At 43.1% G+C, this 26875-nt stretch overlaps 9 non-coding genes across 9 annotated transcripts; all 9 read left to right on the top strand.

The window, feature by feature from the left end:
- Window positions 1-6477: 6477 nt before the first annotated feature.
- On the top strand, window positions 6478-6550 carry TRNAV-AAC (transfer RNA valine (anticodon AAC)). The gene has a single exon. It is a non-coding gene; the product is annotated as a tRNA-Val (tRNA).
- Window positions 6551-6649: 99 nt separating this feature from the next.
- On the top strand, window positions 6650-6722 carry TRNAV-UAC (transfer RNA valine (anticodon UAC)). The gene has a single exon. It is a non-coding gene; the product is annotated as a tRNA-Val (tRNA).
- A 2254-nt stretch (window positions 6723-8976) lies between these two features.
- Window positions 8977-9049, top strand: TRNAV-UAC (transfer RNA valine (anticodon UAC)). Its single transcript has one exon. It is a non-coding gene; the product is annotated as a tRNA-Val (tRNA).
- A 2254-nt stretch (window positions 9050-11303) lies between these two features.
- On the top strand, window positions 11304-11376 carry TRNAV-UAC (transfer RNA valine (anticodon UAC)). The gene has a single exon. It is a non-coding gene; the product is annotated as a tRNA-Val (tRNA).
- A 5025-nt stretch (window positions 11377-16401) lies between these two features.
- Window positions 16402-16474, top strand: TRNAV-AAC (transfer RNA valine (anticodon AAC)). The gene has a single exon. It is a non-coding gene; the product is annotated as a tRNA-Val (tRNA).
- An 86-nt stretch (window positions 16475-16560) lies between these two features.
- TRNAV-CAC (transfer RNA valine (anticodon CAC)) lies at window positions 16561-16633 on the top strand. The gene has a single exon. It is a non-coding gene; the product is annotated as a tRNA-Val (tRNA).
- A 1273-nt stretch (window positions 16634-17906) lies between these two features.
- On the top strand, window positions 17907-17979 carry TRNAV-UAC (transfer RNA valine (anticodon UAC)). The gene has a single exon. It is a non-coding gene; the product is annotated as a tRNA-Val (tRNA).
- Window positions 17980-19076: 1097 nt separating this feature from the next.
- TRNAV-UAC (transfer RNA valine (anticodon UAC)) lies at window positions 19077-19149 on the top strand. The gene has a single exon. It is a non-coding gene; the product is annotated as a tRNA-Val (tRNA).
- Window positions 19150-26061: 6912 nt separating this feature from the next.
- Window positions 26062-26135, top strand: TRNAV-CAC (transfer RNA valine (anticodon CAC)). Its single transcript has one exon. It is a non-coding gene; the product is annotated as a tRNA-Val (tRNA).
- Window positions 26136-26875: the final 740 nt, after the last annotated feature.

The raw sequence follows: 26875 nt of genomic DNA, 5'->3' as shown, positions 1-26875 counted from the left end.
GGATTCATCGAAGGCACGCAAAACGAGGCAGATGTCCTTCATAGAGGCCCACTCAATGGTGCTGAAGTGTGAACGGCGCACAGTGCGACTTGTTTGCGCCTGATGCAGCTGGTACTCCATGACTGCTGCCTGCTGCTCACACAACCGCTCCAACATATGTAACGTTGAATTCCACCGGGTGGGTAGGTCACATATGATGCGATTTTCCGGAAGGCCAAATCGTCGCTGCAGAGCAGCGAGGCGCGATCTTGCCGTGCTGGAACGTCGCAAGTGAGCGCACTCTATGCGGACCTTGTGCAACAGTGCATCAAGATCCGGATAGTCCCTCAGAAAGCTCTGCACGACCAAGTTAAGCACATGTGCCAGACATGGGATGTGTGTGAGGTTGCCTAGGCCAAGAGCTGCCACCAGATTTCGGCCATTGTCACACACTACCAAGCCCGGCTTGAGATTCACTGGCCCAAACCACACATCGCTCTCCAGCTTGATAGCATTCCAGAGCTCCTGCGCTGTGTGGCTTCGATTCCCCAAAGAAATTAATTTGAGTACAGCCTGTTGACGTTTGGCCACGGCTGTGCTCATATCGGTCGTAACAGTCTCCTGCTCTGCTGTTTCTGAGGAACTTGAGTAGGAGGAGGAGTCTATGTGTACAGACTGGAGTCCTGCAATCCGTGGCGTTGGAAGAACACGTACAGCGCCACTCTCCAGATCTGTACCCGGCTCCACAACATTGACCCAGTGGGCAGTGAGGGAAAGGTATCGTCCCTGTCCATGGTTACTGGTCCACGCATCGGTGGTCAGGTGGACCTTGCTACTAACGGCGTTTAGTAGCGCATGTTTTATTTTGCCCTCAACATGTTTCTGCAGGGCAGGGACGGCTCGCCTGCTGAAATAAAAGCGGCTGGGCAAGTTGTATTGGGGGACTGCCAATGCCATTAAGTCCCGGAAGGTGTCAGTGTCCACCAGCCTGAATGACAGCATTTCAACTGCCAGAAGTTTGGTAATGCCAGCATTCAGAGACTGTGCTCGGGGATGGTTTGCCGAGTAAGGGCGCCTATTATCACATGCCTGTGCTACCGATGGCTGTGATGGATGGGAACGTGCTGCTATGGGTGGAATCTGACAGGGTCTCCGGACAACAGTGGCAGAGGTTCTTCCTTGGCGATCCTGTGAGGAAGCCGAACCAGCAGTGTGTGAGCTGGAGGAAGAGGCCCCAACACGAACTGAAGAGGTGGTAGGTGGTGCTGTACGTTGGCCTACGTCTTCAGGGTGTCTCTGCAACTCCAACTCGTGCTTGGTGCGCACATGTTTCCACATATTTGTGGTATTGAGGTTGCTGACATTTCTCCCTCTTTTGACTATCTGATGACACAGCTTGCATTTGACAAAGCAAATGTCATCTGCAACTGTGTCAAAAAAGGACCACGCACTGCAACTCTTGGGAGCGCCCGGTTTGCCTTTGGAATGAGGAATGCTCCTAACGGGTGCCGAAGTGGAGGGTACAGGCAACCAAGTCTTCCCCCTCCCTCTGCCTCCTGTTTTGGCCGGTAGGGGAATCTCTTCCTCCGAGCTGCTCCCACCACCTTCCTGTTCCTCACGCCATGATGGGTCAAGGACCTCATCATCTTCCCTCCCCTCTTCAAACAGCTGCTTCTCCGGGGTTGTCTCGCCAGCACCGTACGCACCAGAAAGTGGCAACTGAGTCTCGTCATCATCTGATGCGTACTGAGGTGTGCTGACCATAGGCACTGGCCCACTCGCCTCTTCAGATTCAGAGGGACAAAGAAGTTGAGCATCACTGCATGCTCCCTCTTCTTCACATTCAGGAATGCTGCTTGGCTGGCCCCCTCTTTCCAAGCCAACAGATTCCGAGAACAGAAGTAGAGACTGTGATGGCTCCTGTCCATGTCTCTCTGACTGCCTGGGCACTTTGGCAGGTGGTGAAGAGACAGATGGTTGCTCTTCGGTGCTCTGATCCTGAGAGGATGCGGAAGTAATTGAAGTCGATGCGTTAGCTGCCATCCATCCGACAACGGCTTCAATTTGTTCCTCCCACAGCAGTGGGGTACGTTGAGGTCCTACAAAGCTGCGCATAAAGGACTGTTGCCTGCTAAAACTGGGGGATGCTGATCCACTGGTGCCCGCAGCAGGCCCAGAATCCCCACGTCCTCTACCTGCTGAATCCCCACATCCTCTCCCTGCAGAATCCCCACGTCCTCTCCCTGCTGAAACTCCACGCCCACGCCCACGCGCCTTACTCCCTGCCTTCTTCATCTTGCCAGACTGCTTAAGATAGGCAGAAAAGTACAAAGGGGGGCCTTAGTGTGCTTATTCCTGAACAGCTGGTTACAGGTACAAGAAACACTAATTTTATGAAGTGTGTGTGTGTGGACTACACTTTAATAGGAGCTGATGTGGCCTACACAAGTTCCAAATGTAGTGTTTGGTGAACTTTTTTTGTGGTTTCTTTGTTGGAAACAAACTCAAAGTATGTGAACAAAGAATTGAAACTGATAGTATCACCAACGTTTTGGAGCTATTACAATGCAGGCAGGTAACCTACAATGCAAAAGATGAGGCTCCAAAAAAATTGGGTAATACAAATCTGGCTGCGCCGGCAGGGCACAAGCCAGAAAAAAAGGCTCCTCTATCTACTCCTATATAGTGTTTGCAACCAACCAATGTTGATGGATACGGATGGATGCACACTAATAGGAGAAGAAAAAATGAGCTGCACTCAAAGACAAATATGTGTGAGGCAGTGACGCACGTTGAGCGTCCTACAACCAGACGTAGCTGCAGGACACTCTACTCAGCGTGAGCTGCACTCACACACAGTCAGAGGCCTCTCAGACAGCCGTCAACAGTGCAGCTAAGTGGGCACTGGCACTGACAGGCTGCAGAAAGGCTCCGCTGTGTACTCCTATATAGTGTTTGCAACCACCGTAGATGGAGACTGATGGATGCACACTAATAGAAGAAAAAATGAGCTGCACTCAAATAAAAATATGTGTGAGGCACTGACGCACGCTGAGCGTCCTACAGCCAGACGTAGCTGCAGGACACACTACTCAGCGTGAGCTGCACTCACACACAGTCAGAGACCTCTCTGACAGCTGTGAACAGTGCAGCAAAGTGGACACTAGCACTGAAAGGCTGCAGAAAGGCTCCGCTGTCTACTACTAGTGTTTGCAACCAACGTATATGGATACGGATGGAAGCACACTAGATTGAAATTATGTAAAAAATGCAGCTCAAAAAATAAAAGATGTATGAGGCAGCAGTGATCACACTGGGTGGCCTACAGCCTGACGTGGCTGCAGGACCCACTCCACAGGGTGAGCTGCACTCACACAGCCCTTGCAGACAGCTGTGAACACTGCTGCTTGGGCAAAGAAGGCTACAGTGGTGGTTTATGTAGCCTGGGTAAAGCACTAGATGTTTGGTGGAATCGCTATTTCTAACTGTCCCTCACAGTCTTCTACAGCAGCCTGTCCCTAACTGAATTCACAGCAGAGTGACCAGAAATGGCGGCTGCGGTGGCTTTTATAGTGCATCATGACATCATTTCGGCAGCCAATCACAGCCATGCCAATAGTTAACATGCCTACATGCCTAACAGGATGTGCCCACACTTCGGAGGATTCCCATTGGCTTAATCAAAGCAAGCAGGCTCATAGCATGATGGGAACTTCCGATTCCGATTCCGGAATCCGATATGACAAAAGTATCGGAAGTCAGTATCGGAATTCCGATACCGCTAATATCGGCCGATACCCGATACTTGCGGTATCGGAATGCTCAACACTAGTTGTCACGTTCACCTCACACGCGAACGGTCCCCAGTTCGAAACTGGATAGAAGCATGACATTAGGCGTTGATATTAACCCTCCGTCAGGCGCAATAGATCTGACAGGCACGCAGTAATTAGTTTCACTTCTCTCTCCTTGCCCACTTATCAGAAAACCCCACCCCTCCTAGTTATCTCCTGACTCTACAGGCTCTGTGAAACCTGATATCACAGTGACTCAGCAGACCTTCTAGTGAGCAGATATCAACACTTTGGCTTCTCAGGCACATTGAGCCTGATTTCAACACAAATTGAAAGGTTAGTATTTTCTTTTTTTATTCATCACGATTGTGTATTTAGCTTGTTTTATGAAGGATTAATGCTAAGTTAGTGTACATAAGTACTGTTTTCTTAGACAAAAGGAGGGTGGCTTCTAAGGCACATTGCGCCCTAACACATACTCTTTCTCTCTTGCTTCAGATTTTCTGCTGCAATGGCCAGAAAACAGTATGATTCATCTAAACCCCTTCATTTAGAAGAAATGAAGATTTTTTTGTTAGAAGATGATGAGGAAGAACCAGCAGTAACTGAGGATTTAGAGGAATCTAGTGACATTTCATCTGAAGATGAGGTAGCAGAATGTAACACTGATTCTGGAACAGAGCAGGATGGTGATGACACTGATACAGAGGAAACAGACACAGATCTAGCTTATTATTTGGGCAAAGATAAAAATACAAAGTGGAACAAAAAGGCACCCAAGAACAAACAGCGCAGAGAATCCCACAATATTATTACACACCTTCCTGGAGTTATTGGAAGTGCTAGAAAAGCTAAAACTGCAGTGGAATGTTGGAGTAATCTAATTACAGATAGCATGTTGGAAACTATTGTTCGGTTCACTAACCAGTATATTGACACAATCAAAGAGCAATTCTCCAGAGAGAGGGACATCAAAAACACTGATGTGATTCAACTCAAGGCATTTATTGGCTTGTTATACCTAGCTGGTGCTTTCAGAGCAAATAGGCAAAGTTTGGAGGAGCTGTGGGGGACAGACGGTGATGGCATCGAAAAATTCAGCCTTGTGATGAATCTGAAACGATTCAAAGTCCTGATCCGTTCTCCGTTTCGATGATCGAAGTACCCGGACAGAACGAAAAGGTTATGACCGGCTTGCACCAATTCGGGACATATTTCAACAATTTATTATGAATTGTCAAAAAAGCTATTGCCCGGGGCAAAACCTCACTATTGATGAGATGCTTCCAGGTTTCCGTGGAAGATGTGGTTTTCGGCAATATATACCATCAAAGCCAAACAAATATGGAATTAAAATTTTTGCCATGGTTGATGCAAGGATGATGTACACTATGAACATGGAAGTTTATTGTGGAAGACAGCCACCAGGTCCTTTCAATGTGAGCAACAAGCCTAGTGATGTGGTAAAGAGAATTGCTGAGCCAATGTTTGGATCTGGTCGAAATATCACTGCTGATAACTGGTTTACTGACTTTGATCTGATTTATTTTTTTAAAACGAAAAAGCTGTCATATGTGGGAACTGTTAGAAAAAACAAAAGGCAGTTGCCGCCAGATTTTCTATATACAAAAGGCAAACAACAGTATAGCACTATGTTTGGGTTCAGTAATGGAAAGATTTTAGTTTCTTACATCCCACGCGAGAGGAAAAATGTGATTTTGGTCTCTTCATTACATAATGATTACACCATTGATCCAGAGTCTGGGGAGCTAAAGAAACCAGAAATCATAACTTTTTATAATTTGACCAAAAGCGGCGTTGACACTGCTGACCAAATGTATGGCAATTTCAATGTAAGTCGAAATACCAAACGCTGGCCGATGGTAATCTTCTTTACAATGCTGAATGTGGGTGGCATCAACTCACAAGTAATTTACCTCGGTAATGAACTTAAACAAATGCGCAGAAGAATGTACCTAAAACAATTGGCTAATGAACTGGTGAGTGGAGAGCTAAGCCTAAGAAGTTCAAAGACGGTTGGAATGCCCCTTGCCCTGCAACACCAGTTGAAGAGATATCGTCCCAAGGATGTTCCAGAACAAACACCGACTCTACCACCTTCTAAAAGACGCAGTTGTACTACCTGCTCATTTGTATCTGGTTTCAGAAGGCTTTCTAAATATGACTGCAAAATATGTAAAGAATCAATCTGCCTTTCCCATGCAACTTTCGTCTGCCAGCCTTGCTTTTCTAAGTGTACCTGTGCTGCTTCTGCTGCAATTGAAACCAATGAAGATGAGTAGAAAATAATTAAGTAACATCTAAGTGCAATATCCTTTAAGTTTTTTTCCATAATTTTATATTTAAGCAATAGTTAAGTAAAGATAACTGGAGCCTATTTGGTGGTACTACCGAAAAGTGGTACTTTTAGTTTTAATAAGTTTATGGTTAATAAATGGGTTTTTTTTGCATCTGATTTGGTGTAATCTCTTTTAATACATTCCTATGAAGGTCACTGACTACTTCTATAGTCCTGAAATTGAAATATGTAGCTACTATAGGTGGTTTTCTGACCTGTGCTTGTCAGGCACATTGCGCATGAACTGAGGAGAATCTATATTGCGCCTGACGGAGGGTTAAAGCTTTTGACGTTGAGTCTCTGTTCTCGATGGCTCGTCATGACCACAGTAACCTTCCGCAGCCGGTTTCTGTAGTGTAGTGGTTATCACATTCGCCTAACACGCGAAAGGTCCCCAGTTCGAAACTGGGCAGAAACACAGCTTTTTCTCTTTGAAAATGATCTTTTTGACTTTCATTGCTTGTTCTTTATTGCTTGCCATGACCACAGCATTTTTTATCTTTTGTTGAATCGGTTGGTTTCTGTAGTGTAGCGGTTATCACGTTCGCTTTACACGCGAAAGGTCCTCAGTTTGAAACTGGGCAGAAACACTGCGTTTCTCTTGCAAACTAGTGCTTTTGACAATGAGTGCTTGATCTTTAATGCTTGCCATGACCACAGTAAACGCTCTTGTCTGGTTACTGTAGTGTAGTGATTGTCCTGTTTGCCATCCTCCTGAAAGTTCCCTGTTTTGATCCGGGCAGAAACATGTGGCTTTTCTTTATTTTGATCACAAACGTATATTGTTGGCTTAATTAGCCTTAGTTAGCATATTCTATTGCTGGTTTAATGAGCATTACTTTTACCAATGTGATTATTTCTACCCGTTTTTGCTTTTGGCAAGCATGTGTGTTTTTGACAGTGTCTAAGTGTTCCTAATTCAAGTAACACCTGATAGGATCAAGGTGCGAAAGCAGGCATCTAGGTACTTTTTCTTTTTGGCTTTTGGGCAAAGGCATGAGAATGCTTTGTGGAGCATGGTTTTGTTTCCCTGTTTGTTCTTTTTCTCCAATAGCCTGACAAATGAAAGGTTCCTGTGTTGCAAAATGCACTTTGTCCTGTCTTCAGACATAGAGGATGACCTCTTGACTTTGGCTGGATGTTTTTTTCTTTTTCAAGTTCATGTCAGCATGTTTAAACATCTTTATTTTTGCATGGAGTTTCTGAAGTGTAGTGGTTGTCACGTTCACCTCACACGTGAACGGTCCCCAGTTCAAAACTGGATAGAAGCATGACATTAGGCGTTGATATTAAAGCTTTTGACGTTGAGTCTTTGTTCTCGATGGCTCGTCATGACCACAGTAACCTTCCGCAGCCGGTTTCTGCAGTGTAGTGGTTATCACGTTCACCTAACACACGAAAGGTCTCCAGTTCGAAACTGGGCAGAATCACGCTGTTACCCTTTGGTATCCAAGCTTTTGACTTTCAGTTCTTGATCTCGATTGCTTGTTGTCACCACAGTAAGCGCTTGCTTCTGGTTTCTGTAGTGTAGCGGTTATCACGTTCGCTTAACACTTGAAAGGTTCCCAGTTCGAAACTGGGCAGAAACACAGCTTTTCTCTTGGAAAACGATCTTTTTGACTTTCCGTGCTTGTTCTTTATTGCTTGTCATGACCACAGCATTTTTTGCTTGTTTCAATTGGTTGGCTTCTGTAGTGTAGCGGTTATCACGTTCGCTTTACACGCGAAAGGTCCTCAGTTCGAAACTGGGCCGAAACACAGCGTTCCTCTTGCAAACTAGCGCTTTTGACAATGAGTGCTTGATCTTTAATGCTTGCCATGACCACAGTAAATGCTCTTGTCTGGTTACTGTAGTGTAGTGATTGTCCTGTTTGCCATCCTCCTGAAAGTTCCCTGTTTTGATCCCGGGCAGAAACATGTGGCTTTTCTTTATTTTGATCACAAATGTATATTGTTGGCTTAATTAGCCTTAGTTAGCATATTCTATTGCTGGTTTAATGAGCATTACTTTTACCAATGTGATTATTTCTACCCGTTTTTGCTTTTGGCAAGCATGTGTGTTTTTGACAGTTTCTAAGTGTTCCTAATTCAAGTAACACCTGATAGGATCAAGGTGCGAAAGCAGGCATCTAGGTGCTTTTTCTTTTTGGCTTTTGGACAAAGGCATGAGAATGTTTTGTGGAGCATGGTTTTGTTTCCCTGTTTGTTCTTTTTCTCCAATAGCCTGACAAATGAAAGGTTCCTGTGTTGCAAACTGCACTTTGTCCTGTCTTCAGACATAGAGGAAGACCTCTTGACTTTGGCTGGCTGTTTTTTTCTTTTTCAATTTCATTTCAGCACGTTTACACATCTTTAGCTTTGCATGGAGTTTCTGAAGTGTAGTGGTTGTCACGTTCACCTCACACGCGAACGGTCCACAGTTCGAAACTAGATAGAAGCATGACATTAGGCGTTGATATTAAAGCTTTTGACGTTGAGTCTTTGTTCTCGATGACTCGTCATGACCACAGTAACCTTCCACAGCCGGTTTCTGTAGTGTAGTGGTTATCACGTTCGCCTAACACGCGAAAGGTCCCCAGGTAGAAACACGCTGTTACCCTTTGGTATCCAAGCTTTTGACTTTCAGTTCTTGATCTCGATTGCTTTTTGTCACCACAGTATGCTCTTGCATCTGGTTTCTGTAGTGTAGCGGTTATCACGTTCGATTCACACGCGAAAGGTCCCCAGTTCGAAACTGGGCAGAAACACAGCTTTTTCTCTTGGAAAATGATCTTTTTGACTTTCAGTGCTTGTTCTTTATTGCTTGCCATGACCACAACATTTTTTGTTTGTTTGCATCAGTTGGTTTCTGTAGTGTAGTGGTTATCACGTTCGCTTTACAAGCGAAAGGTCCTCAGTTCGAAACTGGGCAGAAACACAGGGTTCTTCTTGCAAACTAGCGCTTTTGACAATGAGTGCTTTTTCTTTAATGCTTGCCATGACCACAGTAAATGCTCTTGTCTGGTTACTGTAGTGTAGTGATTGTCCTGTTTGCCATCCTCCTGAAAGTTCCCTGTTTTGATCCGGGCAGAAACATGTGGCTTTTCTTTATTTTGATCACAAACGTATATTGTTGGCTTAATTAGCCTTAGTTAGCATATTCTATTGCTGGTTTAATGAGCATTACTTTTACCAATGTGATTATTTCTACCCGTTTTTGCTTTTGGCAAGCATGTGTGTTTTTGACAGTGTCTAAGTGTTCCTAATTCAAGTAACACCTGATAGGATCAAGGTGCGAAAGCAGGCATCTAGGTACTTTTTCTTTTTGGCTTTTGGGCAAAGGCATGAGAATGCTTTGTGGAGCATGGTTTTGTTTCCCTGTTTGTTCTTTTTCTCCAATAGCCTGACAAATGAAAGGTTCCTGTGTTGCAAAATGCACTTTGTCCTGTCTTCAGACATAGAGGATGACCTCTTGACTTTGGCTGGATGTTTTTTTCTTTTTCAAGTTCATGTCAGCATGTTTAAACATCTTTATTTTTGCATGGAGTTTCTGAAGTGTAGTGGTTGTCACGTTCACCTCACACGTGAACGGTCCCCAGTTCAAAACTGGATAGAAGCATGACATTAGGCGTTGATATTAAAGCTTTTGACGTTGAGTCTTTGTTCTCGATGGCTCGTCATGACCACAGTAACCTTCCGCAGCCGGTTTCTGCAGTGTAGTGGTTATCACGTTCACCTAACACACGAAAGGTCTCCAGTTCGAAACTGGGCAGAATCACGCTGTTACCCTTTGGTATCCAAGCTTTTGACTTTCAGTTCTTGATCTCGATTGCTTGTTGTCACCACAGTAAGCGCTTGCTTCTGGTTTCTGTAGTGTAGCGGTTATCACGTTCGCTTAACACTTGAAAGGTTCCCAGTTCGAAACTGGGCAGAAACACAGCTTTTCTCTTGGAAAACGATCTTTTTGACTTTCCGTGCTTGTTCTTTATTGCTTGTCATGACCACAGCATTTTTTGCTTGTTTCAATTGGTTGGCTTCTGTAGTGTAGCGGTTATCACGTTCGCTTTACACGCGAAAGGTCCTCAGTTCGAAACTGGGCCGAAACACAGCGTTCCTCTTGCAAACTAGCGCTTTTGACAATGAGTGCTTGATCTTTAATGCTTGCCATGACCACAGTAAATGCTCTTGTCTGGTTACTGTAGTGTAGTGATTGTCCTGTTTGCCATCCTCCTGAAAGTTCCCTGTTTTGATCCCGGGCAGAAACATGTGGCTTTTCTTTATTTTGATCACAAATGTATATTGTTGGCTTAATTAGCCTTAGTTAGCATATTCTATTGCTGGTTTAATGAGCATTACTTTTACCAATGTGATTATTTCTACCCGTTTTTGCTTTTGGCAAGCATGTGTGTTTTTGACAGTTTCTAAGTGTTCCTAATTCAAGTAACACCTGATAGGATCAAGGTGCGAAAGCAGGCATCTAGGTGCTTTTTCTTTTTGGCTTTTGGACAAAGGCATGAGAATGTTTTGTGGAGCATGGTTTTGTTTCCCTGTTTGTTCTTTTTCTCCAATAGCCTGACAAATGAAAGGTTCCTGTGTTGCAAACTGCACTTTGTCCTGTCTTCAGACATAGAGGAAGACCTCTTGACTTTGGCTGGCTGTTTTTTTCTTTTTCAATTTCATTTCAGCACGTTTACACATCTTTAGCTTTGCATGGAGTTTCTGAAGTGTAGTGGTTGTCACGTTCACCTCACACGCGAACGGTCCACAGTTCGAAACTAGATAGAAGCATGACATTAGGCGTTGATATTAAAGCTTTTGACGTTGAGTCTTTGTTCTCGATGACTCGTCATGACCACAGTAACCTTCCACAGCCGGTTTCTGTAGTGTAGTGGTTATCACGTTCGCCTAACACGCGAAAGGTCCCCAGGTAGAAACACGCTGTTACCCTTTGGTATCCAAGCTTTTGACTTTCAGTTCTTGATCTCGATTGCTTTTTGTCACCACAGTATGCTCTTGCATCTGGTTTCTGTAGTGTAGCGGTTATCACGTTCGATTCACACGCGAAAGGTCCCCAGTTCGAAACTGGGCAGAAACACAGCTTTTTCTCTTGGAAAATGATCTTTTTGACTTTCAGTGCTTGTTCTTTATTGCTTGCCATGACCACAACATTTTTTGTTTGTTTGCATCAGTTGGTTTCTGTAGTGTAGTGGTTATCACGTTCGCTTTACAAGCGAAAGGTCCTCAGTTCGAAACTGGGCAGAAACACAGGGTTCTTCTTGCAAACTAGCGCTTTTGACAATGAGTGCTTTTTCTTTAATGCTTGCCATGACCACAGTAAATGCTCTTGTCTGGTTACTGTAGTGTAGTGATTGTCCTGTTTGCCATCCTCCTGAAAGTTCCCTGTTTTGATCCCGGGCAGAAACATGTGGCTTTTCTTTATTTTGATCACAAACGTATATTGTTGGCTTAATTAGCCTTAGTTAGCATATTCTATTGCTGGTTTAATGAGCATTACTTTTACCAATGTGATTATTTCTACCCGTTTTTGCTTTTGGCAAGCATGTGTGTTTTTGACAGTGTCTAAGTGTTCCTAATTCAAGTAACACCTGATAGGATCAAGGTGCGAAAGCAGGCATCTAGGTGCTTTTTCATAGAATCATAGAATCATAGAATCGTAGAGTTGGAAGGGACCTCCTGGGCCATCTGGTCCAACCCCCTGCTCAAAGCAGGATTCGCTAAATCATCCCAGTCATATGTCTGTCCAGCCTCTGTTTGAAGACTTCCATTGAAGGAGAACTCACCACTTCTCGTGGCAGCCTGTTCCACTCATTGATCACTCTAACTGTCAAAAAGTTTTTTCTAATATCTAATCTGTGTCTCCTCCCATTCAGTTTCATCCCATTGCTTCTAGTCTTTCCTTGTGCAAATGAGAATAAAGTTGATCCTTCTACAATGTGACAGCCCTTTAGATATTTGTAGACAGCTATTAAGTCTCCTCTCAGTCTTCTCTTTTGCAAACTAAACATTCCCAAATCCTGCAACCTTTCCTCATAAGACAGGGTTTGCAGACCGGTCACCATTCTGGTCGCTCTTTTCTGAACTTGCTCCAGTTTGTTGATGTCTTTTTTAAAATGTGGTGCCCAAAACTGGACACAATATTCCAGATGAGGTCTGACCAAAGAGGAGTAGAGGGAAATAATGACTTCACGTGATCTAGACTGTATGCTTCTGTTAATACATCCTAGAATTGCATTTGCCTTTTTTGCTGCTGCATCACACTGTTGACTCATATTCAGTCTGTGATCTATTAGTATACCCAAGTCTTTTTCACATGTGCTGTCACTTAGCCCTATTCCTCCCATTCTATATATGTTTTTTCCATTTTTATTGCCCAGATGTAGTACTTTGCATTTCTCCCTGTTAAAAACCATTCTGTTAGTTGCTGCCCACTTCTCCAGTTTATTTAAATCTTTTTGAATCCTCTCTCTCTCTTCTCTAGTATTAGCTATCCCTCCTAGCTTTGTGTCATCAGCAAATTTAATCAGTTTACCCTCAATTCCTTCATCTAAATTGTTGATAAAGATGTTGAACAATACAGGGCCCAGGACAGAGCCCTGTGGTACCCCATTTGAGACATTCTTCCAACTGGATGTGCAGCCATTTACGACCACTCTTTGGGTCCGATCACTAAGCCAGTTATGAATCCACCTAACAGTTGCCTTGTCCATTCCATACTTAGTCATTTTTTCAATAAGGATTGTATGAGAGACTTTGTCAAATGCTTTGCTGAAGTCAAGATATACTATATCTACAGCATTTCCTTGATCCACCCAATCAGTGATACCATCATAGAAGGAAATTAAGTTAGTCTGACATGACTTATTAGTTACAAACCCATGCTGACTCTGTTTAATCACTTCATTCTTATCCAGGTATTGACATACATGTTGTTTAATAATTTGTTCAAAGATCTTTCCTGGTATAGAAGTCAGACTCACCGGCCTATAGTTACCTGGGTCCACCTTCTTCCCCTTTTTGAAGATAGGAACAACATTTGCTCTTCTCCAGTCTTCTGGCACTTCTCCTGTTCTCCAAGAATTTTCAAAGATTATAGAGAGGGGTTCAAAAATTTCTTCTGCTATCTCCTTCAGTACTATGGGGTGTAATTCATCTGGACCTGGAGACTTGAATTCATTTAGGCTAGCTAAGTGTTTCCTCACTATCTTTCTGTTTATAGATATCCTGGATTCTTCTATTCCCTTAATAGGACAGTGAATAACAGTTGATGTTACATTTCCTTTCTGAGAGAAAACAGATGCAAAATAGGAATTTAAAAGTTCAGCCTTCTCAACATCCTGTCTTACCATTTCATCATTTTCATCCTGTAAAAATCCTATAGCATCTTTGACTTTTCTTTTACTTTTGACATATCCCCAAAATCCTTTATTATTGCTTTTGACATCTCTTGCAAGCCTCAATTCATTTTCAGCTTTAGCTAATCTGATTTGTGCCCTGCAGGTTCTGCAGACAGCATTATATTCTTCTTTAGATATGCCTCCCTCTTTCCATTTTATAAACATTTTTTTCTTCCTTTTTAGCATGTGCTTAAGTTCTGTGTTCATCCATCCTGGTTTCCTTAACTGCTTCCTATTCTTCCCTCTTTTCGGAATTGTTAACAACTGTGCTTTGAGAATTTCATTTTTCAAGATTTCCCATCCTTCCTGGACATTTTTGTCTTTAAGGATATCCAGCCATTGGATCCCTCCAATTCTCTTTCTGAATCCCTTAAAATCTGCCTTTCTGAAATCTAACCTTGATGTCTGAGTCTTCACAGGTCTTCCGCCTCTAGTTATCCAAAATTCTAAAATAGCATGGTCGCTACCTCCTAGGGTCCCAGCCACTTTTACCTCCTCAACCATTTCCTCCCTGTTTATAAGGATTAGATCCAAGGTAGCAGTTCCCCTTGTTTTCTCCCTTACCTTTTGGAAGATAAAGTTGTCAGCAAGAGAGGATAAGAATTTCCTTGACCTGTTAGTTTTGCCTGAGAGAGATTCCCAACAAATGTCTGGATAGTTGAAATCTCCCATGACAACTATGTCATATTTTTTGGGGAACTTGGCCATTTGATGCATAAAGAGTTCATCCATATCTTCAGCTTGCACAGGCGGCCTGTAGTAAATGCCTACAATGGTGTCCTTTCCATTGTTCTGTCCTTGTATTCTTACCCAAACAGTTTCCACAGAACTCCCAGTCTCTGAAGCTTCAATCTCTGTGCAGATATACGCGTTTCTAACATACAATGCGACACCCCCTCCTCGTTTATCAAGTCTGTTTCTTGCAAATAAGTTGTATCCTTCTAGTCTTGTATTCCAATCATGTGTATTGTCCCACCAAGTTTCAGTGATTCCAATGACATCATATTTCTTTTCCTGTGTTAGTAGTTCCAATTCTCCTTGTTTGTTGCCCATGCTTTGTGCATTAGTTTAGAAACATTTTAGTTTGTGATTGGTTTCTCTTTCTCCAATATTTTTATTAATTAGATTCTTTCGTCTTTGTTCTTCCTTTCCACTTCTAATAGCAGAGTTCTCAATAGCATTTGTCAGGTGTATGGCTTTTTCTGGTCTTTTGCTTCCCTTCCCATGTTGTTCTAGTTTAAAGCTCTCCTTACAAGTGTAGCAAGGCGACTTCCAAATACATGTTTTCCAGTCTTCGTAAGGTGCACCCCATCTCTAGCAAGTAGTCCATCGTATAAGTAGTTCACTCCGTGATCCAGAAATCCAAATCGTTGCTGACGGCACCATCGACGTAGCCAGTTGTTCACCTGCAGAATCTTATTCCACCTCCTTGTTCCATGGCCATCCACTGGGAGGATGGAAGAGAAGACCACCTGCGCTCCCAGTTCTTTCACTTTCTTGCCTAAGTCTTCAAAGTCTCTGCAGATGGTTTCCAGGTCGTTTCTTGCAGTGTCATTTGTCCCCACATGTAGTAGCAGGAATGGGTAGTCATCTGTAGGTCTGAAGAGTCCTGATATCCTGTCAGACACATCTTTAATTTTTGCACCTGGAAGACAACACATTTCTCTTGAAGTTATATCCGGTCTGCAGATAGCGGCCTCAGTTCCTCTCAACAGGGAATCCCCCATGACCACCACTCTCCGTTTCTTCTTCACAACATTTTTCTTTCTCCATCCAGGAGGACTCTGAAGGCGTACAAGGTTGCTGCTTGTTGGCAAAGTCTTATCCTGATGTATTTCTTCATTGTTTTCCTGCGTGAGAGCCTGGTACTGGTTTCTGAGCAGTATGGGTGCTGACTGCCTCCTGATCCTCCTGCTTCTCTGGGTCACATGTCTCCATTCCTCTGTTTCTTCAGGTGCACTTCGAATTTCTTCTCTTTCTGTAACATGAAGAGATAATTCTGCTCTGTCCAAGAACTCTTCACCTTCCTTAATGATCTTCAACGTAGCTAACCTCTCTTCGAGATTTTGCAACTTTTCCTCCAACAGGGACACAAGCTTGCATTTGTGGCATGTGAAGTTTGGCTTTTCCACTGGTAAATCTGTGAACATGTAGCAAGAAATGCAGCTCACCAAATGGCTCCTGGCCTCTTCCATCTTGAGATTTCTTAAAAACGATGAAAGATGAGCGCGGTTTTTCCGATTTCCTCTTTTCAGCTGCAACGGCCAAAACCCAGTGATCGTTGAGCTCGCGGAGACTCTTCACTTATCCCAGAAGGCACTGGGAATATGCAAAAGATCTCCTCAAGACTCTTCCCCTGGTTTTCCGATTTCCTCTTTTCAGCTGCAACGGCCAAAACCCAGTGATCGTTGAGCTCGCGAAGACTCTTCACTTATCCCAGAAGGCACTGGGAATATGCAAATGATCTCCTCAAGACTCTTCCCCTGGTTTTCTTTTTGGCTTTTGGACAAAGGCATGAGAATGTTTTGTGGAGCATGGTTTTGTTTACCTGTTTGTTCTTTTTCTCCAATAGCCTGACAAATGAAAGGTTCCTGTGTTGCAAAATGCACTTTGTCCTGTCTTCAGACATAGAGGAAGACCTCTTGACTTTGGCTGGCTGTTTTTTTCTTTTTCAAGTTAATTTCAGCATGTTTAAACATATTTATCTTTGCATGGAGTTTCTGAAGTGTAGTGGTTGTCACGTTCACCTCACACGAGAACGGTCCCCAGTTCGAAACTGAATAGAAGCATGACATTAGGCGTTGATCTTAAAGCTTTTGACGCTGAGTCTTTGTTCTCGATGGCTCGTCATGACTACAGTAACCTTCCACAGCCGGTTTCTGTAGTGTAGTGGTTATCACGTTCGCCTAACACGCGAAAGGTCCCCAGTTAGAAACTGGGCAGAAACACGCTGTTACCCTTTGGTATCAAAGCTTTTGACTTTCAGTTCTTGATCTCGATTGCTTGTTGTCACCACAGTAAGCGCTTGCGTCTGGTTTCTGTAGTGTAGCGGTTATCACGTTCGCCTCACACGCGAAAGGTCCCCAGTTCGAAACTGGGCAGAAACACAGCTTTTTCTCTTGGAAAACGATCTTTTTGACTTTCAGTGCTTGTTGTTTATTGCTTGCCATGACCACAGGATTTTTTGTTTGTTTGAATCGGTTGGTTTCTGTAGTGTAGCGGTAATCAAGTTCGCGTTACATGTGAAAGGTCCTCAGTTCGAAACTGGGCAGAAACACAGCGTTCCTCTTGCAAACTAGCGCTTTTGACAATGAGTTCTTGATCTTTAATGCTTGCCATGACCACAGTAAACCCTCTTGTCTGGTTACTGTAGTGTAGTGATTGTCCTGTTTGCCATCCTCCTGAAAGTTCCCTGTTTTGATCCCGGGCAGAAACATGTGGCTTTTCTTTATTTTGATCACAAACGTATATTGTTGGCTTAATTAGCCTTAGTTAGCATATTCTATTGCTGGTTTAATGAGCATTACTTTTACCAATGTGATTATTTCTACCCGTTTTTGCTTTTGGCAAGCATGTGTGTTTTTGACAGTGTCTAAGTGTTCCTAATTCAAGTAACACCTGATAGGATCAAGGTGCGAAAGCAGGCATCTAGGTACTTTTTCTTTTTGGCTTTTGGACAAAGGCATGAGAATGTTTTGTGGAGCATGGTTTTGTTTCCCTGTTTGTTCTTTTTCTCCAATAGCCTGACAAATGAAAGGTTCCTGTGTTGCAAAATGCACTTTGTCCTGTCTTCAGACATAGAGGAAGACCTCTTGACTTTGGCTGGCTGTTTTTTTCTTTTTCAAGTTCATTTCAGCATGTTTTGACATCTTTACCTTTGCATGGAGTTTCTGAAGTGTAGTGGTTGTCACGTTCACCTCACACGCGAACGGTCCCCAGTTCGAAACTGGATAGAAGTATGACATTAGGCGTTGATATTACAGCTTTTGATGTTGAGTCTTTGTTCTCGATAGCTCGTCATGACCACAGTAACCTCTCTCAGCCGGTTTCTGTAGTGTAGTGGTTATCATGTTCGCCTAACACGCGAAAGGTCCTCAGTTTGAAACTGGGTAGAAACACGCTGTTACCCTTTGGTATCTAAGTTTTTTGACTTTCAGTTCTTGATCTCGATTGCTTGTTGTCACCACAGTAAGCGCTTGCATCCGGTTTCTGTAGTGTAGCGGTTATCACGTTCGCCTCACACGAGAAAGGTCCCCAGTTTGAAACTGGGCAGAAACACAGCTTTTTTTTTTCTCTTGGAAAACGATCTTTTTGACTTTCAGTGCTTGTTCTTTATTGCTTGCCATGACCACAGCATTTTTTGTTTGTTTGAATTGGTTGGTTTCTGTAGTGTAGCGGTTATCACGTTCGCTTTACACGCGAAAGGACCTCAGTTCGAAACTGGGCAGAAACACAGCGTTCCTCTCGCAAACTAGCGATTTTGACAATGAGTTCTTGATCTTTAATGCTTGCCATGACCACAGTAAACCCTCTTGTCTGGTTACTGTAGTGTAGTGATTGTCCTGTTTGCCATCCTCCTGAAAGTTCCCTGTTTTGATCCCGGGCAGAAACATGTGGCTTTTCTTTATTTTGATCACAAACGTATATTGTTGGCTTAATTAGCCTTAGTTAGCATATTCTATTGCTGGTTTAATGAGCATTACTTTTACCAATATGATTATTTCTACCCGTTTTTGCTTTTGGCAAGCATGTGTGTTTTTGACAGTGTCTAAGTGTTCCTAATTCAAGTAACACCTGATAGGATCAAGGTGCGAAAGCAGGCATCTAGGTGCTTTTTCTTTTTGGCTTTTGGACAAAGGCATGAGAATGTTTTGTGGAGCATGGTTTTGTTTCCCTGTTTGTTCTTTTTCTCCAATAGCCTGAAAAATGAAAGGTTCCTGTGTTGCAAAATGCACTTTGTCCTGTCTTCAGACATAGAGGAAGGCCTCTTGACTTTGGCTGGCTGTTTTTTTCTTTTTCAAGTTCATTTCAGCATGTTTAAACATCTTTAGCTTTGCATGGAGTTTCTGAAGTGTAGTGGTTGTCACGTTCACCTCACACGCGAACGGTCCCCAGTTCGAAACTGGATAGAAGCATGACATTAGGCGTTGATATTAAAGCTTTTGACGTTGAGTCTTTGTTCTCGATGGCTCGTCATGACCACAGTAATCTTCCGCAGCTGTTTTCTGTAGTGTAGTGGTTATCAGGTTCGCCTAACACGCGAAAGGTCCCCAGTTCGAAACTGGGCAGAACCACGCTGTTACCCTTTGGTATCCAAGCTTTTGATTTTCAGTTCTTGATCTCGATTGCTTGTTGTCACCACAGTAAGCACTTGCATCCGGTTTCTGTAGTGTATCGGTTATCACGTTTGCCTCACACGCGAAAGGTCCCCAGTTCGAAACTGGGCAGAAACACAGCTTTTTCTCTTGGAAAATGATCTTTTTGACTTTCAGTGCTTGTTCTTTATTGCTTGCCATGACCACAGCATTTTTTGTTTGTTTGAATCGGTTGGTTTCTGTAGTGTAGCGGTTATCACGTTCGCTTTACACGCGAAAGGTCCTCAGTTCGAAACTGGGCAGAAACACAGCGTTCCTCTTGCAAACTAGTGCTTTTGACAATGAGTGCTTGATCTTTAATGCTTGCCATGACCACAGTAAACGCTCTTGTCTGGTTACTGTAGTGTAGTGATTGTCCTGTTTGCCATCCTCCTGATAGTTCCCTGTTTTGATCCCGGGCAGAAACATGTGGCTTTTCTTTATTTTGATCACAAACGTATATTGTTGGCTTAATTAGCCTTAGTTAGCATATTCTATTGCTGGTTTAATGAGCATTACTTTTACCAATGTGATTACTTCTACCCGTTTTTGCTTTTGGCAAGCATGTGTGTTTTTGACAGTGTCTAAGTGTTCCTAATTCAAGTAACACCTGATAGGATCAAGGTGCGAAAGCAGGCATCTAGGTGCTTTTTCTTTTTGGCTTTTGGACAAAGGCATGAGAATGTTTTGTGGAGCATGGTTTTGTTTCCCTGTTTGTTCTTTTTCTCCAATAGCCTGACAAATGAAAGGTTCCTGTGTTGCAAAATGCACTTTGTCCTGTCTTCAGACATAGAGGAAGACCTCTTGACTTTGGCTGGCTGTTTTTTTCTTTTTCAAGTTCATTTCAGCATGTTTAAACATCTTTAGTTTTGCATGGAGTTTCTGAAGTGTAGTGGTTGTCACGTTCACCTCACACGCGAACGGTCCCCAGTTCGAAACTGGATAGAAGCATGACATTAGGCGTTGATATTAAAGCTTTTGACGTTGAGTCTTTGTTCTCGATGGCTCGTCATGACCACAGTTACCTTCCGCAGCCGGTTTCTGTAGTGTAGTGGTTATCACTAGTGTTGAGCATTCCGATACCGCAAGTATCGGGTATCGGCCGATACTTGCTGTATCGGGATACCGACTTCCGATATTTTTTCAATATCGGAAGTCGGTATCGGAATCGGAAGTTCAAAGTTGATTGACAGCCTGACGTCAAAAAGATGCGCGGTGTGTGCGCATCATGATGCGCCATCATTTCGGGCCTTCCGGGGGTCTCTGCCAGCCTGCCGGGGGGCTGTGTGGACAGCCCGGGGTCTGTACCGGCCTGCCGGGGGGCTGTGCCGGCCTGCCGGTGGTCTGTGCACCCTGTGGGGGTCTGTACCGGCCTGCCGGGGGGCTGTGCCGGCCTGCCGGGGGGCTGTGCTGATGTCCAGGGGTCTGTGCAAGCATCGTCCGATGGGACTATAAGTCCCATCTGGCGATGCCTGCTACCATGACAGTGATTGACACATTAGCCAATGGGAAATTCCCACACAGCAATGGCATAAAGTGAGACTAGGGACTTTTTTTTTTTTAAGTGGCGGAGGAATACAGTGCGGAAGGATACCTACCTTCCGTCATTGGATTCCTGCAGACCGTAGAGAACGGCAGCATCAGCTGATGCTGCAGTTCTCTACCCAAGATCGTCATGGGACACACTCGTGGACTGCTTCGGATCGTGGGTGAGTATTTTTGTGGTTTGTTATGTTAATATTTATTCCGGAAAAGACAATGGCTTCGGGGAACAATGTGACAAGTATTGGTAAGTATGTTACTCTATGTTATATGTACTGTATGTCTATGTATGTATTGTATGAATGTATTGTATGTATGTAGTATATATGTGGTATGTATGTAGCATGCAGTATGTATGTAGCATGCATGTAGTATATATGTAGTATGTATGTAGCATGTAGTATGTATGTAGCATGCATGTAGTATATATGTGGTATGTATGTAGCATGTAGTATGTATGTAGCATGCATGTAGTATATATGTAGTATGTATGTAGCATGTAGTATGTATGTAGCATGCATGTAGTATATATGTAGTATGTATGTAGCATGTAGTATGTATGTAGCATGCATGTAGTATATATGTAGTATGTATGTAGCATGTAGTATGTATGTAGCATGCATGTAGTATATATGTAGTATGTATGTAGCATGTAGTATGTATGTAGCATGCATGTAGTATATATGTAGTATGTATGTAGCATGTAGTATGTATGTAGCATGCATGTAGTATATATGTAGTATGTATGTATGTAGCATGTAGTATGTATGTAGTATGTATGGGAGAAAACAAGGGGAACTGCTACCTTGGATCTAATCCTTATAAACAGGGAGGAAATGGTTGAGGAGGTAAAAGTGGCTGGGACCCTAGGAGGTAGCGACCATGCTATTTTAGAATTTTGGATTACTAGAGGTGGAAGACCTGTGAAGACTCAGACGTCAAGGTTAGATTTCAGAAAGGCAGATTTTAAGGGATTCAGAAAGAGAATTGGAGGGATCCAATGGCTGGATATCCTTAAAGACAAAAATGTCCAGGAAGGATGGGAAATCTTGAAAAATGAAATTCTCAAAGCACAGTTGTTAACAATTCCGAAAAGAGGGAAGAATAGGAAGCATTTAAGGAAACCAGGATGGATGAACACAGAACTTAAGCACATGCTAAAAAGGAAGAAAAAAATGTTTATAAAATGGAAAGAGGGAGGCATATCTAAAGAAGAATATAATGCTGTCTGCAGAACCTGCAGGGCACAAATCAGATTAGCTAAAGCTGAAAATGAACTGAGGCTTGCAAGAGATGTCAAAAGCAATAATAAAGGATTTTGGGGATATGTCAAAAGTAAAAGAAAAGTCAAAGATGCTATAGGATTTTTACAGGATGAAAATGATGAAATGGTAAGACAGGATGTTGAGAAGGCTGAACTTTTAAATTCCTATTTTGCATCTGTTTTCTCTCAGAAAGGAAATGCAACATCAACTGTTATTCACTGTCCTATTAATGGAATAGAAGAATCCAGGATATCTATAAACAGAAAGATAGTGAGGAAACACTTAGCTAACCTAAATGAATTCAAGTCTCCAGGTCCAGATGAATTACACCCCAGAGTACTGAAGGAGATAGCAGAAGAAATTTTTGAACCCCTCTCCATAATCTTTGAAAATTCTTGGAGAACAGGAGAAGTGCCAGAAGACTGGAGAAGAGCAAATGTTGTTCCTATCTTCAAAAAGGGGAAGAAGGTGGACCCAGGCAACTATAGGCCGGTGAGTCTGACTTCTATACCAGGAAAGATCTTTGAACAAATTATTAAACAACATGTATGTCAATACCTGGATAAGAATGAAGTGATTAAACAGAGTCAGCATGGGTTTGTAACTAATAAGTCAAGTCAGACTAACTTAATTTCCTTCTATGACGGTATCACTGATTGGGTGGATCAAGGAAATGCTGTAGATATAGTATATCTTGACTTCAGCAAAGCATTTGACAAAGTCTCTCATACAATCCTTATTGAAAAAATGACTAAGTATGGAATGGACAAGGCAACTGTTTGGTGGATTCATAACTGGCTTAGTGATCGGACCCAAAGAGTGGTCGTAAATGGCTGCACATCCAGTTGGAAGAATGTCTCAAGTGGGGTACCACAGGGCTCTGTCCTGGGCCCTGTATTGTTCAACATCTTTATCAACGATTTAGATGAAGGAATTGAGGGTAAACTGATTAAATTTGCTGATGACACAAAGCTAGGAGGGATAGCTAATACTAGAGAAGAGAGAGAGAGGATTCAAAAAGATTTAAATAAACTGGAGAAGTGGGCAGCAACTAACAGAATGGTTTTTAACAGGGAGAAATGCAAAGTACTACATCTGGGCAATAAAAATGAAAAAAGCATATATAGAATGGGAGGAATAGGGCTAAGTGACAGCACATGTGAAAAAGACTTGGGTATACTAATAGATCGCAGACTGAATATGAGTCAACAGTGTGATGCAGCAGCAAAAAAGGCAAATGCAATTCTAGGATGTATTAACAGAAGCATACAGTCTAGATCACGTGAAGTCATTATTTCCCTCTACTCCTCTTTGGTCAGACCTCATCTGGAATATTGTGTCCAGTTTTGGGCACCACATTTTAAAAAAGACATCAACAAACTGGAGCAAGTTCAGAAAAGAGCGAGCAGAATGGTGACCGGTCTGCAAACCCTGTCTTATGAGGAAAGGTTGCAGGATTTGGGAATGTTTAGTTTGCAAAAGAGAAGACTGAGAGGAGACGTAATAGCTGTCTACAAATATCTAAAGGGATGTCACATTGTAGAAGGATCAACTTTATTCTCATTTGCACAAGGAAAGACTAGAAGCAATGGGATGAAACTGAATGGGAAGAGACACAGATTAGATATTAGAAAAAACTTTTTGACAGTTAGAGTGATCAATGAGTGGAACAGGCTGCCACGAGAAGTGGTGAGTTCTCCTTCAATGGAAGTCTTCAAACAGAGGCTGGACAGACATCTGACTGGGATGATTTAGCGAATCCTGCTTTGAGCAGGGGGTTGGACCAGATGGCCCAGGAGGTCCCTTCCAACTCTACGATTCTATGATTCTATGATTCTATGATTCTATGATTCTATGTAGCATGCATGTAGTATATATGTAGTATGTATGTAGCATGTAGTATGTATGTAGCATGCATGTAGTATATATGTAGTATGTATGTATGCAGCATGTAGTATGTATGTAGCATGCATGTAGTATGTATGTAGCATGCATGTAGTATGTATGTGGTATGTATGTAGCATGTAGCATGCATGTAGTATGTATGTAGTATGTATGTAGTATGTATGTGGTATGTATGTAGCATGTAGCATGCATGTAGTATGTATGTAGTATATATGTGGAATGTATGTAGCATGTAGTATGTATGTAGCATGTAGTATGTATGTAGCATGCATGTAGTATATATGTAGTATGTATGTATGTAGCATGTAGTATGTATGTAACATGCATGTAGTATGTATGTAGCATGCATGTAGTATGTATGTGGTATGTATGTAGCATGTAGCATGCATGTAGTATGTATGTAGTATGTATGTAGTATGTATGTAGTATGTATGTGGTATGTATGTAGCATGTAGCATGCATGTAGTATGTATGTAGTATATATGTGGTATGTATGTAGCATGTAGTATGTATGTAGCATGCAGTATTTATGTAGCATGCATGTAGTATATATGTAGTATGTATGTAGCATATATGTAGTATGTATGTAGCATGTAGTATGTATGTAGCATGCAGTATGTATGTAGCATGCATGTAGTATATATGTAGTATGTATGTAGTATATATGTAGTATGAATGTAGCATGTATGTAGTATGTAGTATGAATGTAGCATGTATGTAGCATGTATTTTTTTTTTTTTTTTTTACATTCAACACATTAGCCGGATGATGGGACTACTACTGTCCCATAATTGGCTAATGTGTCAATCACTGTCATGGTAGCAGGCATCGCCCGATGGGACTTGTAGTCCCATCGGACGATGCCTGCACAGACCCCCGAAGCCTGCACAGACCACCGGCAGGCCGGCACAGCCCCCCGGCAGGCCGGCACAGCCCCCCGGAGCCTGCAAAGACCACCGGCAGGCCGGCACAGCCCCCCGGCAGGCCGGCACAGCCCCCCGGAGCCTGCACAGCCCCCCGGCAGGCCGGCACAGACCACCGGAGCCTGCACAGACCCCCTGGCAGGCCGGCACAGCCCCCCGAAAGGCCCGTACAGACCCCAGAGAGGCTGTACAAGGCAAAAACAGGGTTTTTCTTATTCCGATACCGGAAGTCCCATAGACTTGAATGGGACTTCCGGTATCGGAATCGGCGATACCGATACTTTTTTTACAGATCGGCCGATCCATTCTGATCCGATACTTTGAAGTATCGGACGGTATCGCTCAACTCTAGTTATCACGTTCGCCTAACACGCGAAAGGTCCCCAGTTCGAAACTGGGCAGAAACACGCTGTTACCCTTTGGTATCCAAGCTTTTGACTTTCAGTTCTTGATCTCGATTGCTTGTTGTCACCACAGTAAGCGCTTGCATCTGGTTTCTGTAGTGTAGAGGTTATCACGTTCGCCTCACACGAGAAAGGTCCCCAGTTCGAAACTGGGCAGAAACACAGCTTTTTCTCTTGGAAAACGATCTTTTTGACTTTCAGTGCTTGTTCTTTATTGCTTGCCATGACCACAGCATTTTTTGTTTGTTTGAATCGGTTGGTTTCTGTAGTGTAGCGGTTATCACGTTCGCTTTACATGCTAAAGGTCCTCAGCTCGAAATTGGGCAGAAACACAGCGTTCCTCTTGCAAACTAGCGCTTTTGACAATGAGTGCTTGATCTTTAATGCTTGCCAAGACCACAGTAAACGCTCTTGTCTGGTTACTGTAGTGTAGTGACTGTCCTGTTTGCCATCCTCCTGAAAGTTCCCTGTTTTGATCCCGGGCAGAAACATGTGGCTTTTCTTTATTTTGATCACAAACGTATATTGTTGGCTTAATTAGCCTTAGTTAGCATATTCTATTGCTGGTTTAATGAGCATTACTTTTACCAATGTGATTATTTCTACCCGTTTTTGCTTTTGGCAAGCATGTGTGTTTTTGACAGTGTCTAAGTGTTCCTAATTCAAGTAACACCTGATAGGATCAAGGTGCGAAAGCAGGCATCTAGGTGCTTTTTCTTTTTGGCTTTTGGACAAAGGCATGAGAATGTTTTGTGGAGCATGGATTTATTTCCCTGTTTGTTCTTTTTCTCCAATAGCCTGACAAATGAAAGGTTCATGTGTTGCAAAATGCACTTTGTCCTGTCTTTAGACATAGAGGAAGACCTCTTGACTTTGGCTGGCTGTTTTTTTCTTTTTCAAGTTCATTTCAGCATGTTTAAACATCTTTAGCTTTGCATGGAGTTTCTGAAGTGTAGTGGTTGTCACGTTCACCTCCCACGCGAACGGTCCCCAGTTCGAAACTGGATAGAAGCATGACATTAGGCGTTGATATTAAAGCTTTTGACGTTGAGAAACACGCTGTTACCCTTTGATATCCAAGCTTTTGACTTTCAGTTCTTGATCTCGATTGCTTGTTGTCACCACAGTAAGCACATGCATCCGTTTTCTGTAGTGTAGCGGTTATCACATTCGCCTCACACGCGAAAGGTCCCCAGTTCGAAACTGGGCAGAAACTCAGCTTTTTCTCTTGGAAAACGATCTTTTTGACTTTCAGTGCTTGTTCTTTATTGCTTGCCATGACCACAGCATTTTTAGTTTGTTTGAATCGGCTGGTTTCTGTAGTGTAGCGGTTATCACGTTCGCTTTACACGCAAAAGGTCCTCAGTTCGAAACTGGATAGAAGCATGACATTAGGCGTTGATATTAAAGCTTTTGACATTGAGTCTTTGTTCTCGATGGCTCGTCATGACCACAGTAACCTTCGGCAGCCGGTTTCTGTAGTGTAGTGGTTATCACGTTCGCCTAAGGCCTCTTTCACACATCAGGTTTTCGCCGTCAGGCGCGATCCGGCGCTTTTGACAGAAACCGGATTCGGTTTCCCCCCAATTGACTTGCATTTGCGCCGGATGGCCATGCGTTTCATCCGGTTTTCGCCGGATCCGGCAATGTGTCGCGATCCGGCGTCTGGAAAAAACGGCTACTGTAACGTTTTTTGTCTCCGGCGAAAAAGCCGGACACGCCGGATCCGGCGCGTCCGGCTTTTTCACACAATGAAAGCCTATGAGCGCCGCAATGCACCGGATCCGGCGGCCGGATCCGGTTTTTTGGTCTGAGCATGCTCAGTAGCTCTGCCCACAGGAGATATATAAAAGCAAGACAATGGGACCCTCAGCCACACCCAACCCAAGCCAAGAACCAGGAGCAGGAGAAGGCAGCAGACATCTGCAGCAGCACCATCAGCACCACCACAAATGG

This window comes from Dendrobates tinctorius, unplaced genomic scaffold, assembly GCF_039654945.1.
Source record: "Dendrobates tinctorius isolate UK_male_01 unplaced genomic scaffold, ASM3965494v1 ptg000332l, whole genome shotgun sequence".
Taxonomy (NCBI): Eukaryota; Metazoa; Chordata; class Amphibia; order Anura; family Dendrobatidae; genus Dendrobates; species Dendrobates tinctorius.
Note: the sequence above shows the minus strand (reverse complement) of the source record. Positions and strands in the feature narration are given on the sequence as shown.